We start from the raw sequence: 18,291 nt of genomic DNA on the forward strand, positions 1-18,291 counted from the left end.
CAACCCCTGGGACATAACCAGATATGCCCCCTTGGAGCCTTAACCTCCCTTCTTCTCTCTCTGTCTATTTCCTTACACACAAGCACACACGCATACACACAACCCTACTGACATGCGCTGTACAATAAGAAAATCTAAATGCATCTATGCTTGCATAGTTTCTATTTTGCTAAAGCGACTGTCCACTCCAGTGACAGTTCCACCTAGCAAACTAGCCATCCATTATCTAGAACCTGAGGGTCCATAGGGGCTGGAGCCGATCCCTCTTTATAGTTTTGATCATTGTGATTATTTTGAATACACATTTTCACATTGTATTAAGTTGCATATTATCATCAATAAAAAAACAACAGATTATATTTTTTGATATCCGCGAATTATTTGTGCAGGGAGTCAGTAAACCACACCACAGCCCTACCTCAGCCTCTCAGCGACTACTTTGTTTGCTTTTAAGTATAGTTTCACAGTTTTAAATACTGGATTTAACAACGCTAGAAAATGTTCACAAAGATCCCAACCTAAACATGAGCAAATATGCGGTTCATGTTGTAAAGAAACCAGCCAGCACAGGTTAATCCTGGTTTAACTTTTTGGATTTGGCAACCTGGCTCCACTCAAATAAATGAGGAGGCTGCATTTTTTCATGCAGGGCTACGGTCAGTCTGAGAGACTGACCGTAGCCCTAACCCTGGGAGACAGGTCTGAAAGTTTTTACCTGTCATCCAGAAGCAAGTTGTATCTTCAAAAGGTATTATTGTGATCCCGCAGATGTCTACTGTCTGGGCGGTTGGTTGCCCGAGAGCAAAACTGGCATTTTCACAGATTTCACATACAGTACATTCCAGCAGAGGGGAAGAGCTGAGCAGAGCAGTAGGGTATGATATGAGGAAACGTTGAATATATACGTTAGTTTTGCCACAGGCAAACATTGTGTCATTCTGGAGAGGAAGCAGACCTCACACAAATACTTTGTACTGAACAATTAACAGAAAATCATTGAGGAGGACTCCGAGTACCCGGTTATTAAAATAATAACAAAATATGTATGTCTTATCATGGTCATCATATTGCATGGCAAGGTTGTGTTTCAGCAGATGGAACTGATGCTGGAAGTGCCTGCCCTTCCTCTCAAAGTCACACGTGCTTGAGATACCTTTCAAGACACACCGTGCTAACAAATAAGAGCACCTACACCCCGATTACACAAACATAGATCCCACAATGTTTGACTGTTCCTTTAAAATGTTGTTCCAGTCTAAAAAAAACTCTAGTCCATATACACAAATTTGAATTTGAATAATTAGAAAAACTGAAAGTCTATTTAGGCTAGCTCCAATGATTTTCCTGTCATTATCATGTCATTACCATCATGTCGAATCTAGTTGCAATAAGCACCATTTCATAAGCACCCAAAAAGCATTTAAAGCATTTAAACTATTACCAGTCTGCATACACAATCATTCAATCAAACCTTTTCAGACAAGACATTCAAATCATAGCTGCACAAAGGAACAAGTAAAAATGACCTGTTGTGTTTATATTACACGACATACATCATGTCCCCGGCTGACCAAGCCTTTACCTGCCTTTACTGTGGCACAGGTGTAAGTGTAAAGACGAGAATAAAATGTAATCGCAGCTTCTGATAAATCAACCATTAAAACAACCAACCACTCAAGACTTCCATTTTGTAACCCAGTGTACATGCTGTTTCAAAAACTCACAGTCAACGAGCACAGAAAAAAAAAAAGGCAAATGCAAAAAGAAGGACAGTATTCATAATTCCTTTGCACTGGAAGAACAGCTGGCTCGCAAAGCATTAAAGAAAGCTCTGCTTCGGTTTGCTGCTTTTTACCCAAGAGAGCATTTAATATCCAGACAACAGCTGCTTCATCCATACAACAGGTTTCTGAAGCTCTAGTGAGGACATAGACAGGCAGAGAGATGGCCAAAGATTTTCTGGCTGGAACAAACATGAAGATAGATTGAAAATCAGTCAATGAATGGGCTGTAATGTACATACATAGGACGGTGGAGATGTTTGCAGGTCACAGTAGGACGCTGAGATAACGAGACATAACAGTTACTGAGCAAAGTGACACTCCTCATGGGGCCATTTTTATAAATAACCCCCTATCAGATTCCTATATCATGGACAGAAGCCGAGTCCATCGGCTGAGCAAGCAGAATGGAGGAAAACAGTTGGCTCAAAGATACACCGGATGTTGAGGGAAAATGAGTATCTCATGATTGCTAGCTTCCTAAAGCTGGTTCCATTTTGGCTCCAGCTTCAGGTTAGTAAATTCCTACATTCGTTAAGCCCAGAAACAAACACAACTTCTTATAAATAATAAACTTTCTCACCCTCTCTCTCTTTTTCTTTTTTCTTTTTTACACAGTTGCTACACGGGAGAGCCTGTTTGTTCCCAAAGTATTTTTTAAGACTCAATTCCAATTTGAAGCTTTTAATTTCACTGGTATCCGCTACAGCCTGACGGATAAATCTGCGCGTCGATATTTTTGGCCAATATGAGCTAATGGCAGAAAAATAGGTATCTGTGTTTATAACAGCCGGTAAAAAACGATTAAAAAAGAAACGAAGAGACGGATCCTACAAACATGAGTGTTATTGTGGTTGTATAGTTTGTCCATCAGAGGGTACTCTGCAACTCCCCTGTTGGCAACTCACTGTTTGAAGCCACAAATCCACCACAACACACAGCAATCAGCTGACTGACTTTTTTTTTTTGAACTGCATTATGTCTCGTTGAGATCTCATAACTACACATAACAAATGTTAGGGATTATCTATAGCCCATGTATCAGAATAGTGGATTTTAAAATCCTAAGTCTTAAAAAATCCCATATCAGTTGGGATCTAGTATCCACAATGTGTGCTCTAACATACTATAGGCTTATGTTATGGCTTATCAGCTTATCATTTCAACTTCATAGTTTACTTCCCTATACTTACGTTTTACTGTACAAAGGTGAACACTGATGATTCAACCAGAAAAGTTTCATGCCCAACCAGTCTTTGGAAGAGCTCCAACTGCCAATCATCTAGCAGCGACTATGAACGTGACTTTTACTGCCTAAAATAACCTGGCACAACATTCAGTTGGTGTTCTTTTCCTCTGTAGAAGGATATAACAATTGGCTTAAATATGTTAGACAATTTTGTTATTTCATAAATGTAGACTAATGTATATGTAGAGTAAAAAAAGACATATCAGAGAGAGTTTTCAGGTAAACCAAACCAGTCACACCTATAGGCGCTTACAGGGATGCATTTCAGGACAACCCGATTCCATCAGATAGGAGGGCCACAGATGGCAATTTATTTTGGAAGGGGGAAAAATCATCCAGCTGAGTGCTTTCTGTGGCTCTCTAATTGCCATTTCTCCACATTAGTGTCCCAAATAAACAAAAGTGACAATAATGGACTTCCACCGCAGGCGTAAATTAGCTGCAGTGGCAGGGAGCAGGGTTGCTTCAGTCCACCCTTTTCCCTTTTCATTGAGCTTTGACCTTTTCTACTTTCCTGCTTGCTCTATCGGAGGTTTTTTATACCTTAAAAAAAGATGTGTTAACTAGTTCCTACTTCTACCCTGACTCTGTGCTGCCTTTGCGGCCACTTAAAAGTGGTTTCCACTGTGCAGAATGGTGTTGGTGCAGAGTTCAACACTACAGGGCTGTTTTCACATTTAACTGCAGAGAGTGGAAAGTTTCTCTGTGCTCAATGAAAATCCGATTTTAAGGGGTAGGTCTACGAGCATGATTTGTCATGAACTATCACAAATAGTTTGGAAGCCAATCCTGGTTTAAAATGCAAATTTATATGAGAGTTATGTAGGAACTTTAAGCCAATGAGCAATCTTGTGTCCTGCAGGAATAATAACAATTATTAATTAATAAACACAATTTGCATATTCATAGATTCTGATATTAGTTGGTTATTAATTGGTTCTTGAAGGAGAAGATGCCCTTTTACAGATTGCAATGTGGAAATTGTAATTTTGTTTTTGCAGAATGTAAACATATCAGACACACATTATAGTTTTATGCCTAATACATGTCTGGAGGGCTCGGCCAACTTCTATACAGCTGATCGGGATTTTGGACAAACTATCTTTTATAGTAATTTGAACATCAGCAGTTTCTTTATAATGCCGTTATGTATCAAGGACTGGTGTAAAGCAAGGCATGATGGCAACAAGATCTAACCTTTTGTGCGATTATACTGAGGACAGAGGAGGCTAAACCAAAGTTATCTTACAGAAAACCTCCCATTTCTTCTCTTCTCATGTACACACAAAAGAATCTGTCAAACTTATACCAGCTCTCCAGGGTTTCCTACCTGTCTTTTCAAAACACAGGAGCACTGCCCCTGGCATGGAGTTCCAGCCTGTCTCGCATTTTATCTGCTTGTACTTTATGTGCACTCATTGATTTCTCCCCTTGACTTTCCTGGAACAGCACAAATGGAGTCCTAAAAGAATCCACATACTTTTCTTGATGAGAAGGTGCTGAGCTATGATGCGGAGCAATTTAAACTGCAGCCTTGTGTCTACTCTTTTCCTGCGACGATTATCTGTCATGGTGTGTACAGAGCGGTATGTGTGTGCGTGTGCATGTATGTGCATGAGCTAACATGCTGCAGCCTTCAAGCTGGCCTTGCTTCAACAATATCCCACCCAAAATATCTTGCAAGCTTTCTTCAAACACCTACCCAGCTTTAAACACATTGGTACTGGTGTGTAAATTAAGCTACACAGCTTCATCCACAGTGCGCACGAGCAAAACTATACCAAGTATTTGCTAACAAATATTTTCAGATAATCAATATACAATATGAAACAGCTATATGTAAAAGCATATAACTTGCAGGTACATGGCTTGGCCATTATTATCTGAAATCAGTATCACAATTAATTGTCATTTTGCTCGAGATTCATCAAGATAAATGTAAGGCATATTTGATATTCTATTCACCACATCATCATCCTTACAAGGGTTGTCAAAAGTGTTTATCAGATTTGAATATTTTTATTGCCGTATTTCGGCACAGAAAACGTATTTAGTGGTTTTGTCTTGAAGAAAATTCTCTGGCTCCATGCTGAGCTTCCACAGGGTCTTAATGCAGGTCTCGGTCTGTTTGTCCAGTTCAGAGAGTTTGTTGAGTCTAACACTCAAAGAAACAAGCCTCAGAGAAAAAAGTAAGAGAGATTTAGAATAAAATTACGAAACATGTTCTTGCATGCACCTGTGCACAAGATGCTCTGACCCCGCAGAGGACCTTACACAAATACTTTGTACTGAAACTACCTTCAACTGCCTTATTCGCTTGTTCCAAGCCTCTAATTGATTGCAATTATACTTTAAATAAACAATACATTTGGATAGTTTAAGTACACTTTGCTGAGAATACTTCAGTATTTTTACTTACATCGGTGGGATTGTGAATGCAGGACTTTTTCTAAGTAAGTATTTTTTATAGTGTGGCATTACTACTCTGACTGAAGTAAATGATCTAAATACGTTTCCACCCCTGCCTCCACTTGAGTTTTTTTTTTTCCCTCTATACAAGGTAGACTGAGTACATTACTTAGAACAGTTTGGTGGAACGACACCCTCCTCTAGCAAAATCAGTCATTTCATCCAGGGCCACTAAACAACATGTTTATGCTGAGACGGCAGCGCCCTGTAGCAGTGGTAGTAATTACAAAGGGAGCAAAGGAGGAAGTCAGGTGACTGATTACAGGTCATTGTAAAGCAACAAGGTCCGCATAGGGAGGAGGTATGTGTGGATGGATGGGACAACCAAACATCTGTCTTTTTAGGATTTCCCGACCACGATCGCTCCCTTTTTTACTGTAACCATGTCAATGAATCTCCCGTAACCCTAAGAAGAGATCATTTTAACCCAAACCATGATGTTTCTCTAACCTTAACAGCGTACTTATTTTAACCCAAACTAGGATCTTTCCCCAAGTCACTTTTGTGCCTAAACTGCTGTTAAATCCTAAAAGGGATTTTCTGTTTCTGTGACAATTTTAGAGAGCAGACAAATGATGTTGTCCTCCGTCCATATGGACATCAGATCAGAATGCGCTTCAGTGTGCCGTTCTAAAAGGCAGTTTACAGACAACATTGTGTGTCGTTTAATTTGGAGGACGTGTTCGCTAGAACACTGCCAACTTGCTTTTCTCTGTTTTGAAAGAACCATGGATGTATTATATAAACTGGATGCCAGACTCCAAGATAGCACCCATTCATTTGACAATTTATTTCTTGCCCAGACGCGTAACCCTTTTGTTGCTGGATTGGAAGGCAAACAGGCCACCTCATGAATAACATTAATATGTTTGGTTTCAAGGAAAATACCAAAAAGTTTGAGCTGTCCTGTCAGCGGTTTTATAGGCGTGTCTCTTATAACGGTGGGCATTAGACCGCAGGGGATTTTGTTAAGTGCATCTTAAAACAAGCCAACACAAGGCCCATTACTGCACTTGTATGAAGAGATCCACCTTGATTCAAAAGTTTCACCGGCCTATTTTTGTTACGGGAAAGTACGACTTTATTACTGAGAAAACAGACTAACTGATTCAGAAGTTTATTTTCTGTGGTGAATTCACGGCTCATTTGTTTTGCTTTGACTGGATTTTGAAAGCCCGGGAGCCACCCGGGGCAACGTTTGAGAATGGGCAAAAGCCAAAACACTAAGTGAGTCATTCAAATGGCATTGTCTCAAGAAGTCAGTGCCTCAATTTGTAAAACAGTTCCTCTTAGGAGACTCAAGGGGTCGCTGAAGCCATCAAGTTTCAGATTGTACGGGCAGCTACTGTGGAATTATCGCTGGCTGTCAGATTTGATCCACAACTGCAGTCAAACCTCGACCTTTTGATCGGTAGTCAACATGTTACATCCTGGACCATATTCACGCTCTTTGTTCCTTTCACAGATTTCACATCTTACAACTACAGACACATGAGAGACTCTGTGCTTGGAAGTCAGATTGAGTCGTAGGTTTGCACTGTCTTGTGGGCGTGTTCTCTGCCTGTGGTTGGAGGCCACGCAGCGCTCTGTAAGGCCATGGGTGAGCACTTCCTCCTCTACACAGGGACACACATTCTATGTGGTTTCTCCACCGCAACAGCCACCACATCCTGCATGACGAGCGCTGCAGGAACACTGTGTACTGCGCATTACAAAACAAGAAGAAATGTAAACTAAACAGTGCACGTTCATTAAACGTGCTCGCTCGCTTACTCATGACACCACAAGTATTATGCAACTTTGATTAATGCATAATGTACTAAGCGTTGAATATCACAGACAGTCATAGAAATATATACAGGACACACACAGGAAATGTGTGTGTTACTAGTGTGTAAAATGTCTCTCTCATACATATTTCATAGCTTTCATGTGTTGTTGTTGTCATGTGATCAAATTAACTCAAATAAATTTCATTCCATCCTCAGATACACTGTTATTCAGTGATAAAGCGCTCAAATACCCACTTTCCCTAACCTCACTTGTTTAGAGCTACCATATTTAGAAATTCTCTGGGTTTCCAAGAATTACTTTCAATTTGGCTGTAGCGTGTAGGGGGAGAGACCGATATGATGAGAGGATAACAACATGAAAGCAACCTTACAGTGTAGGGCTGGGTCTTTTGCTGAGAAACAACAAAACTGTTTGCTTCGCTGTTGATGATAAAACAAGCTTGAAGGTTTTACATCACATTAGCCACTATAATAGGAACAGTGATCCTTAACAAGCGCAATTCATCCAACACATCTTTAAATGAAAGCAGAACCATGTAATACAACTTAATATGGCCACTGATTTAAAAACACAGACAGACAGTAGCTAATACAGAAAATTCATTGTGAAATAGCCCACATGTGTGCACTCAGATGCCTGGGGTAAGGCAGGAAACAGGAAATAGGCCCCTAATGGGGTACATGCTGTACTTTTCCTCATTGATAGCATCCAAAGAATAGATTAACTGATTATCGCAAACCAGTTCTTGATAGCTACAGGACCACGAGACTAGCTGTGTGCAACAAAGTTGTGTTGTACATATAGTGTCTAGCATTTTCTCCACACAAAACTGCAGACAGTCACAACAGAGTAAAAAAATAAAAAGCAAACAGATGAAGACCTTCAGCTGACTCTGTTCTATCACGCTTGTTCATAGTTTGTTTTATGTGCTTTCTTCAAATGGCAGTGCTGCCCTGTAAAACCCTTTGCCAACATGAATGGGTGCAACAGATCTCTGAGAGGAGAAGCACAACAATACAACAAGTCAGCAAAATATGCTTGAGGCATGAAAGAAATCAACATTCTTTGAATCTGACATAAAGTTAATGAAAAACACATTTGTATCAAAATCCTCCACTTTTAAAGCAGACCCAAGAGCATTTCTCTGACTGTAATGTATTGTTTAGCTATTACCAGAGAGCATCCTGGAAACCAGCGACGGTCAATGATCAAAGGTTTCAGCTCCACTATGATCATGCTCCAACGTCTTCTAACGGCTTCTCAGTGAACCCGTTTCTTGTAAATGCTTTGCTTTGGCAATATGAGATTTAGGTAAAGGGGGAACACAAAATGATGCAATGCATATACAGGGTTTCCACACTTCAAAAGTTCAGTCCCAGAGTATTTCCATACCTTACTGAAGTTTGTGACTTCTACACATGCTATGAAACTGAAAACTTCTATTACTGAAAATGAAAACTTAAGTACACCATACGATCAAAAGCATGTGGACATTTTATATATATATGTATATGTGTGTGTGTATACATACACATATGTGAACAGAAAAAAATTCGAAACAAATCAATATTTGGTGTGACCACCCTTTGCCTTCAAACAGCATCAGTTCTTCTAGGTGCACTTGCACAATGTTTTTGAAGGAACTCAGCAGGTAGGTTGGCCCAACATACATTAGTGTGAAGGTAACAATCTGTTCACTGCATCACAGTCAGCTCAACTAAACGCTCCGAAATAAAATATTTTGTCTTGACATTTCAGTTTAGATTATTTTGTCACAGACCATTTTATGCTACTTCATACTTCTGCATCTCAAAATTTCAGAATGCAAGTTACTGGTTACTTTTCAGATTAAGATTTAACATAAGAAAAAGGTTTATAAAATACATAACATTGAAAAAGATCAAACTGGTGGTTTCCAACCTGTTTGGCTTGTGATCCCTTACAAAAATAAATAAATCAGTGCTTCTTGTCATATTCCAGATGTTTATGAATTGTTAGTTTCATCAGACAGACACTTCACATGATTTCCTTTAAATAACATTTTGAGGCCCAAAGAGGTCCAATCATTCAATATGTTGCACAAAAGCTTTAAGAAAAGTCCAAAAACTCAGAGTCCAAAATATCAGAACTTTGTTTCTTCTTCTTTCCTCTCCTGTTGATCATCTCACGACACTTCAGATTTATCTGGTGACCCTTTGGACTCTCTGGAATGGCCCAACCCCCTAGGCTGGGAACCACTAGACTAAACTACCTAACTGGATATAAATAGTTTAAACGTGCTCTACCTCGAGCAGCAACAACAGTAAAATGCTGCTCTAACATTAACGCATCATTATGTCACGGGAGACATTTTACTGCAGACTACTTTTACTTTACTATTATTTTTATTTACTTCTGTACTAAGTATGATTTTGAATGCAGGACTCAATGGAGTATTTTTACACTGTTGTAATTTTACACAGACTTATACTTCTTCCACCACTGAATTATCGTCCAACCGATTTATCAGCGGGCCGATATTATAAGCCGATATGAGCTACTTGCATTTAATTGGCATTGGCGTTTACAACAGGAGATATATGACTATTGATAAAGAAACAGAGACATATCCTTCCCTCGTGTCATGAGTGGGTCCTTTGTCACATTAATTACATAACTTGAATAATTATAATAAAAACAGACCCATCATTTCTCCTGTTCTGAAAACATTCATGACTTGCTAACCCTCCCGTTTTTTCACTGCCCTCCCGGCTCACAGCAGCATGTTTAATGTTCTGGTAGTTGGGTGCTGGAGACTAGGCTGCTGGCAAACGTGATTGTAGATTTATTTCTGAAACAGTGGCAGTTCTAGCGAACAGTCCACATTTGTCCCTAGTTCATCACTTCTTCACCACTCTAAAATCACGTGCAGCAAATTAAATTAGCCACAAAGCTAATGTCGTGTTTATCAGTGGAGGAGCGCTAACATTAATGAGCCCATAAACTAGAGTTTCTGACGTATTCTAAATATATCTGCGAGCCGCATGTCTGCAGTTAGTCGGCGTGTCTGAAATGATTAAACCAGAGCAAACATGTAAATAAATGTGAGCTGAACAAGAATCTAACGCGGCTCCTGTAGCTCCTCTTTGTGTGACGTTGTAGATGTGAAACGCTGTCAGAGCCGTAACGGCTCTGGTTGTAGTTATAATGTTAGTTAAATGAAATCTCAAAGTTGCAGGTCCTCGTAGAGAGTCATGTAGTATTAGATGCATTCAACAGCAGCTCACTGTAACGTTATCGTAGATGTTTTAGAGCCAGCTGGTGGTTGAGAAATGGTTTAGTAGTTTTGGATGTTATTAAAGAGTGCTGGTACAGCAGATCGACTAGATGTGAATATGCTACATTGAATGTAGTTAATAGGGCAGATTATGTTTAAGGTAAAATACACATGGCCTACACTTATTCTCTTTCAGCCCTCTGTTTACAGTTGCACCTTTCTGCAGCAAATATTTGTTGATGAGCAATTGTTTACATGTTTACATATGAATGTGTTGAGACTGTAATTTATTTTATTAACATAATCCATTTAAGAAAAGGTATTATAGCCCACATACAGAACAGCTTTCAATATTGGCCTGTGGTAAGTGTAGTTTGGACAGGAAAGGGGTCTACTTTCCAAATAATTTTCAAAATCAAAATATCGGCTCATAAATCTGCTCTTTTCCACTAGATTATCAACATTGGCTCCAAAAAACCCGTATCGGTTGGGCTCTACACTGAATGTATTTTTGAGACTTATGCTTTGCACCAAATAGACACAACACAATGAACAAACAAGGACAATATATGCAAAACAGAGGCAGTACATGCTGCATTCACCTGCAATAAAAATTATTGGCTCTAGTTGTTTTGAAAACTTCACAAAAGGGCATCGGAGCCTTATCTATGTCTAAATGTCAGCCCTCATAACAGTCCTCAGTGGTAATCTCATCGTGCGCAACGTCAGCTTGAATCATGAATCAACAGTGACAAGCAGCAGTAAACAATAGTCACAGCCTTGACCAATATGCATCTTATTTGTGGGGTTGCATTCTGATAAGAGTCAATCTTGATCCGTCGCCAATTATGCCTACAGCTCTCTGATACTTAATTTATTCACACTGTGCAACGTGATACAGCCTCATCATCATAGCAACTGGTATCACAAAAAAGGACAGCAGATGGTGTTTTCATTAAAGAATTCAAGCTAATAGAAGAATCAACCCAATGACTTTGTGTTGGGAGTCTCCGGTGCACTTATCATATTACATTAAGTTCTCAGGCTGCCTGGGGAAAAAAAACAAAAAAAACACACAGGCCAAAGAAGATCGCTGATACGCTGAGGCTATCTGCTGTGTTTTGGATATGCTGCAGTGTTCCTGTTACACTGTACACAGCCATGAGCTGAGCAGGTCCAAATAACACATCGGGTGTATTATAACCAAAAATCCATGTACTACTACAACAACCAGCAGTGAGAACACAAACACAAATGGCTGACAGCTGGAGCCAGCAATCACCTGCAGAGTTATCATCATTACATTTTAGGTCCAACACATTTTCCCATTTTATTTGTACCTTTTTTGCTTTCAGTCTGACATCTGCTCTGAGCTACACGGCCACTCTGTTAAGTCTTAATTTTTAATAAGCTGTCACATATATTTCCTTCCTTGCAATATACAGTACACAATGCTGGCTTTGTTGAGCTGCATTTATAGGGCAGCACTAACCTAAAATATGGTAAATGCAGCAGCAGCCTTTATTTGATGGTCAAAACTATTTTTTAAATTGAATCACAGTGGGTTTTTGATGTATCAGCTGTTGATTACAAAAGGTGACGGCTAGAGCTGAGTGCCGCAAGATTTTCACTGCCCCCAACGAACCTCAGAATAAGGCTGTAGGGGAAGTGTGTGCATGTAATGCTCTTTATAACAGTCAAAGTGTTAGCCCTGCGATTGAAGTTTGGAGAACAGATTGCCTGTTGTTTATTTTAGAACAGATCTGTGGTTAAGACAGACATTAGTACCCAACATACCACAAATGATGAAATAATAACAATAAAACCATATTATTTTGTTACAATATGATATGCCATGGTATATCAGATATGTACTATACTGTTAACACTAAATTGATTTGGAGAATTTGGATTTCATAACATTCAGTGTGTTTAAATACAATATTGGAGAAACATTCACACCGTTAAAATGTTTCTGATTTTAACCACATCACCCAGCCCTATGACACCCCCTGCACACACATGCACAGTCTGCAGCTGTCAAACCCAAAGACAAGAAACAGAATAAACTGACAGATCAGCAGTCTGGCACATAATGATTTAGCCTGGATCAGTACCAAGATTAGAGCTTCATTGCATTTACATCACGACTCTAGACTGCTAGAGACACAGATTTTCTTTGTGTGTGTGTGTGGGTATGTGTGTGTGTGTGTTGGTGCGCGCCTTGGCCACAGCAGGGAGGTATAGTGCAGAGAACACACAGTGTATTGGCATTCTGCAGGCTGCAGGACTCTGACTGTGTGGAATTGAGCAACATGAAGGTCTTACCAGAGGAAGTGATGAAGTCTGACTCCAGGCACCGCTGAGGAGCTGCTGAGCTCCCCGAGAGAAACACCTACAAAAACACACACACACACACACACACACACACACACACAGACATATAGAGGCCGGTCAAACTAATGAGCAACAGAGATGAAAATCATAGTCTAACTACTAAAACCAGTAAGTCCTCTGGAAGACTAGAAACAATCGCGTGCCGTTAAATATTCACATTGGCATTAAAAACACTAACAATCAAGCCATCTGCCCGTTTCCTGTGTGTATGACAGGATGTTGTTTTACTAAGGTGACCTATATACAACACTACCCTCAACAAAGCAACTCCCACAGCTGCTGTAAAATAACCTCTGGTGGCTTCCACATGTGGTCACGACCACAAATACTTTCCCCAGCGCTGCAGTGAAGGGGGCCCAGTGTAAATTTATTTTCCCCTTTAGGACCGGCTGCTCTCAAATGAGTCAATATATATATCTTTTTGTGTGTGTCAGCCCCTGAAGCGAAGAGAGGCATTTTGGGAGGAAAACGGCCATAAATAAAACAACGGTCACAAAACATGTGCAGGGAAGTAGAAACGAGCGCCTAAGTCTGGTGTTTCGCCACAAAGCATTGGACGTTCATGGGGAGATGTCAAGGGAAGAGGAAAAACACAGAGGCGGCAGTTTGATTATGATGAGAGTGAGAAAGGAAAGCATTTGTTTATGGCATTAATTCAGTGGCAGGACAGGGCTGGTCATCTCTCTCCGACAGACGGTAATCACTTGTAATCAGACTTAATGGGCACTCTAATGGGAACGCGTTTCCTCCCTGCATGCTCTGTCGGCAGCACCTTTTAACACACTCGTCCACACGCAAACAAGCAAGCGTGTGCGCACATTTGCATCTCATCTGGGGGAAATGCAACGCCGCGCTCCCATCTGAAAGGTAATCATCGTTTTAATAATACTGTCTATCCATAACAGTACAACATAATCAAGTCCTATTTGTGTGTAATGTTAATTTGCATATTGGTTCATATTCTCTTCGGGCCTCATTTGTATGCGTTCTTTTGCAGAGGCTGGTTACTCCGCTGAGCTCCGGTCTGGTCTCCATCAACACTTATACAACATCACAAACACACAGTTTACATAGCTCATTAAAGGATAATCCGCTTTATTACTTATTGTCGCAGTCTTTGCCATCATCAGTTATGATAAGGATGTACCCGCCAAGCTGACTGCTGAGACCAGGGAACAAAATCATGACAACAAAGCAGAGATTCATGTGCTTGCTGCATTATAATGACAATCAGGAACTGTTTAGCCAGATTATTTAAAGCACTTTATTTGGCGGAGAAAGTGAAAGTGAGGGCACCTGGAATGTCCTCAGCAATCCCTTATTGCACAGAAAAATAAGCTTGACTTTGTTTAAACCCTGGCATACTGTTCCTTGACCTGTCAGACCGATGTTGCTGTGTTCTCAGATCTCAGCAATTAACTTGCATTGGAGAAAGGAAGGGGTCTGGACAGTGTTAGCCGTCTTTCTTAGACGGTACGCTATCAAAACTAACCACAACGGGTATAGGCCTGTGACCTCAGCACTCTGTTATTTTGGCATCTGGATGGTTAACTGCCTGTTAGGGCTATTGGAACTTGAGTCATATAACAAACTATTTCTGGAACCCGCCCACACAAATATTGCACCAATCACATTACCAAAAATTCAAACCCACATGGAGAGCATTATTTTGCGTGGTGCCTTCACTGCATTGCATGCACATGCATGACGCACGAGACAAAGTCCTACAAAGTCCAAAGACCTACCGACGGTATCAATCTATTCCACTGATGTACAAGAGGCTGTAACACGGCAAAATACGCTGCAATATGCCAGCAAAGAAGGTGAAGAAGAAGACTGCAAGCTAGCAAACAAGGATGTAAACACTGATAGATTTCAAATAAATAAAAAATGGGCTTTTTAAATATTTTATGAGGAGGGAAATATGCTTTTGGTGACACTAAATCTAACTTTTGTTTGTTTACAAGAAAACTCCACACTGTGGTCAGTGGTTTTGAAATGCACAATGATTTGTGGCTGTGAAGAACACTTAACATAAAGGAAATTATGCATTTCTGAATTTATCTAGCTAAGAGTGGACAGGCTTAAGTTGTCAAAATTCAAAAAAACCCAAATAATGTAATGCACTTACCCCAAGAAAAATGAGTTGCTTCTGAATACATTTGTGCACAGACATAATAAATCAGTGAGTTTCTCCTGCACTCTGCTGTTCGCTATTGATCCATATGTGCCATTAGATTGACTCTCAACGCCTTTTCAGTCTCAAATGCAACCTATTATCCTGCATTCAGCCCGGTAAAAGCTTCTAGGCACATGACCGCAGAATACATTTTCTGTGGAGTAGTTTAACAGCATCATAAATCCGACAATACAAATTAAAATAAATGGAATTAAAATAGCTTATATCAAGTTGCTTTTCAAATTTCACTGGGCAAGACTTACACAAAACTATTTATTATTCTCTCGGGGAAATACATTTATTTGGTAAGCACAAAGAGTGTATGGCATTGGCTGTGACAAAGGAGTAGCAATACTTTTAATATCTCCTCCCATGTTCTTGATTCAACTTTACTAGTCATGTTTCCCCCATAAGATGCAGCAGTTTCTAATATATTTTCTACCAATAAGTGATTTTGGACTGTGATGCTGTCATCCAGTCAGAAATGTGTGTGTGTGTGTGTGTATTTTGGTGAAGAGAGCCACAAGAAGAGAGCGATGAAAAGAGAGTGAGTGTGTGTGTGTCTGTGTGTGTGTGTGTGTGTCTGGGAGAGAGAGACAGAGTTGTGAAAAAAAAAAAAAACACTGATACACTCTATTACTCAGTTTCCATGGTGATTCGAGTTATATTTGACAATGTGACGCACATTTTCAGCATCCACTTTTGCTGTTAGTCTTCATCTTTTCCAGCGCAGCGAGCTAAAAGTATGAATGGTTTTTATTACAGAAAAGTGAGGCAAAATGACAGCTGGGCCTGTGTCTGAGGCCTGGAGAAAGTCTAGAAAAGACGTCTAGATGAGTGTCGACGGGCTGGTCTGTAATGGTTGTAAATGGTTAAGTAAAGGCTGGATTGGGCAGAGCTCCTCCTCAGTATGTTCCTCTAGGGGTGTGTCAAGTGGTCTGTGGGAACCTTAATGAATTCAAGGCTTTCTTGTGCCTGTGATCCCAACTCGCAAGTCCCCACTTCATGTTTCCAGTGTGTTTAGTCCTGTGTACTTAGCCTCCAATTACTATACTATTAACTCCAAAGAATTAGTACTCAGTCTGGATGGTACTCTGTGACTTGCATATATAAACTGAATGTAAGCTTGAACTCTGGAAAATACACGATACTTAAAGATGCAATAATGTACTGGCCTGTAATGCAAGTGCTGACATTACTGTTTCATGAAGCTCACGAGCATTCATGCATGCAAAGAACAAAACAGTACAATTATTCCAGTTTTTTTTCATGCTGAAGTGTTGTTCTGTTGAATCTGCTCATATGAGCTACAATAGCTTAGGGGATGATCACCCCCGTCACTTTTTCTGCAGCGAGAGGCGCCTCTATCCAGTTGTTTACAACAGAATATCTGCACAGTGTTGTAGTTGTGCTTCAGGCACCTGACATGTCTTTGTGGTTCTAAAAGCACAGCAGGTCACAAAATGTTCAAATGGCCTACATCACTGCGGCCATTTCTCTTCTGTCCAATCAGGTAAAAGCAAACACGAGAGTTGTTCTGTTGTGTGTCATAAAGATGTGAAATGGAATGAAAGGTCCATTTAGAGACAAGAGAGAATATCATGATAAAAGTAGAGAGCATCAGGCTTGGGGCATGATTAAAATGGATGGTGAGTTTTCCTCTGTAGTCCAACAATATCACACAATCTCATGAATTAGCTAAGTGATTGGCAGCAGCTGACTTTGTGCGAGCCTTTAATCACTAAAGAAAATATCACGTAACTCTGCCTTGTGCCCAAATCTAAAGCCCAACCTAATCCACTGATGTCCAAGTCCAAGGTTTATTTTTGAATACATTTTTTTTCATCTGTTCTTTTCTTTTACAATGGGAAAAAAAGACCAGAAAGATCCCCGGTTCTCATGGAGCCAAAATGGAACTCTTTATCCTCCTTCCAGATCCAAGGCCAGTGCTTTGGTCAAGGACAGTGTTCAAGTGTTTTAGTGTGGGAGGAAAGTGGAGCACTTAAGGAAACCATGTGAACACGGAGAGAACCATCACTCCACCTAGAGAGGCCGCAGTCAGGTTTGAACCAGAGGACCTTTTAGCTTTGAAGCAACAGTGCAAAGCGTGACGATGTGCAAAACGGAAGGTTTGATCCACAACCAAGCTTTTGGAACAATAGTTCTGTAATTTTTCACTGCAGAAGGTGAAGAAACCAAAATATGGCAATTTATTGACCTATACTTATAAAATGTAAACATTACTTGGCAGTCGGTCTGGCTTAAAAAAAGGAAACCTTTATACACAGATAAGAAGTGCTCTCAAAAGGTAAAATTGCTCTAAAATATTTTCAAAACTAAACACATATGAACGACTGGGGGGGGGGTCTAGATTTTTATGTGCACTCTAATGCCAAAATCGGATATAATGGGATGCCTGGACCATGTCACACCATGAGAAGCTCAGATCAAAGCCTGTGATGTAGGCACAGCATGAGCGGTTTTCCTTAGGGGTGCACAATACCACAAAATGTGGTTCTGATCAGATACCAAGTAATACCAGGGCCAATTACTTAAGGCCATGCAATGTTAAAACACAAGGCAGTTTTTAATGACAAATAACAAGTGTTTATTGTGCTGATTCTGAGAATGAATGTGGTGATCACTGTGCACAGGCACACAACAGCAGCAGAGAAGCAGAGTGTTGCACATGTGCCCAGAACATGATCTAATGTGACACATTTCCTTTTTATTGTAACTAGCCTTTTGGCATTTCACAAAGTACCGATATGCAAAACAAGGCTTGTATTGGTAATATAGATACTTCAGGTATTGATGCACCCATCCTAAGGTTTCCATGTGATAGGAACATCGTGGTAAGATGTCTATGAAGATTCTCAGTCATCCAGGTCATAGTTATCCAACAAAGGTTAAAGTGAAGGGCAACTGGACTTGGTTGAAGATACTGGAAGACGTTTCATCGCTCATCCAAAGGACTTCTTCAGTTCTCTTCTTCAGAAGTCCCTTGTATGAGGGACTCAGAACTGAAGTTCTCAGAGCTGAAGAAGTCCCTTGTATGAGTTGCCGTTGACAGTTGGATAACATTGTGGTAAAAAAGTTTTCTTGCATTGATGATGTGTTTTGGGTTTTACCCAAACTGCAAAGTGTCCCGCCACCTGCAGCTCTG

The 18,291-nt window shown here is 40.2% G+C and overlaps 1 protein-coding gene across 2 annotated transcripts in view; it reads right to left on the bottom strand.

The window, feature by feature from the left end:
* Window positions 1–18,291, bottom strand: part of thrb (thyroid hormone receptor beta) — a 96,814-nt gene that overhangs the window by 24,920 nt on the left and 53,603 nt on the right. For both annotated transcript variants that reach the window (XM_038724299.1, XM_038724300.1), the window contains exon 2: window positions 12,878–12,944. The gene's annotated coding sequence lies outside the window, so the exon portion shown is untranslated. The remainder of the gene's footprint in view (window positions 1–12,877; window positions 12,945–18,291) is intronic.

Source organism: Micropterus salmoides, unplaced genomic scaffold (genome assembly GCF_014851395.1).
Source record: "Micropterus salmoides isolate LMB-PRFRI ecotype aquatic unplaced genomic scaffold, ASM1485139v1 Ms_hic_scaffold_17, whole genome shotgun sequence".
In the NCBI taxonomy this organism is placed as follows: domain Eukaryota; kingdom Metazoa; phylum Chordata; class Actinopteri; order Centrarchiformes; family Centrarchidae; genus Micropterus; species Micropterus salmoides.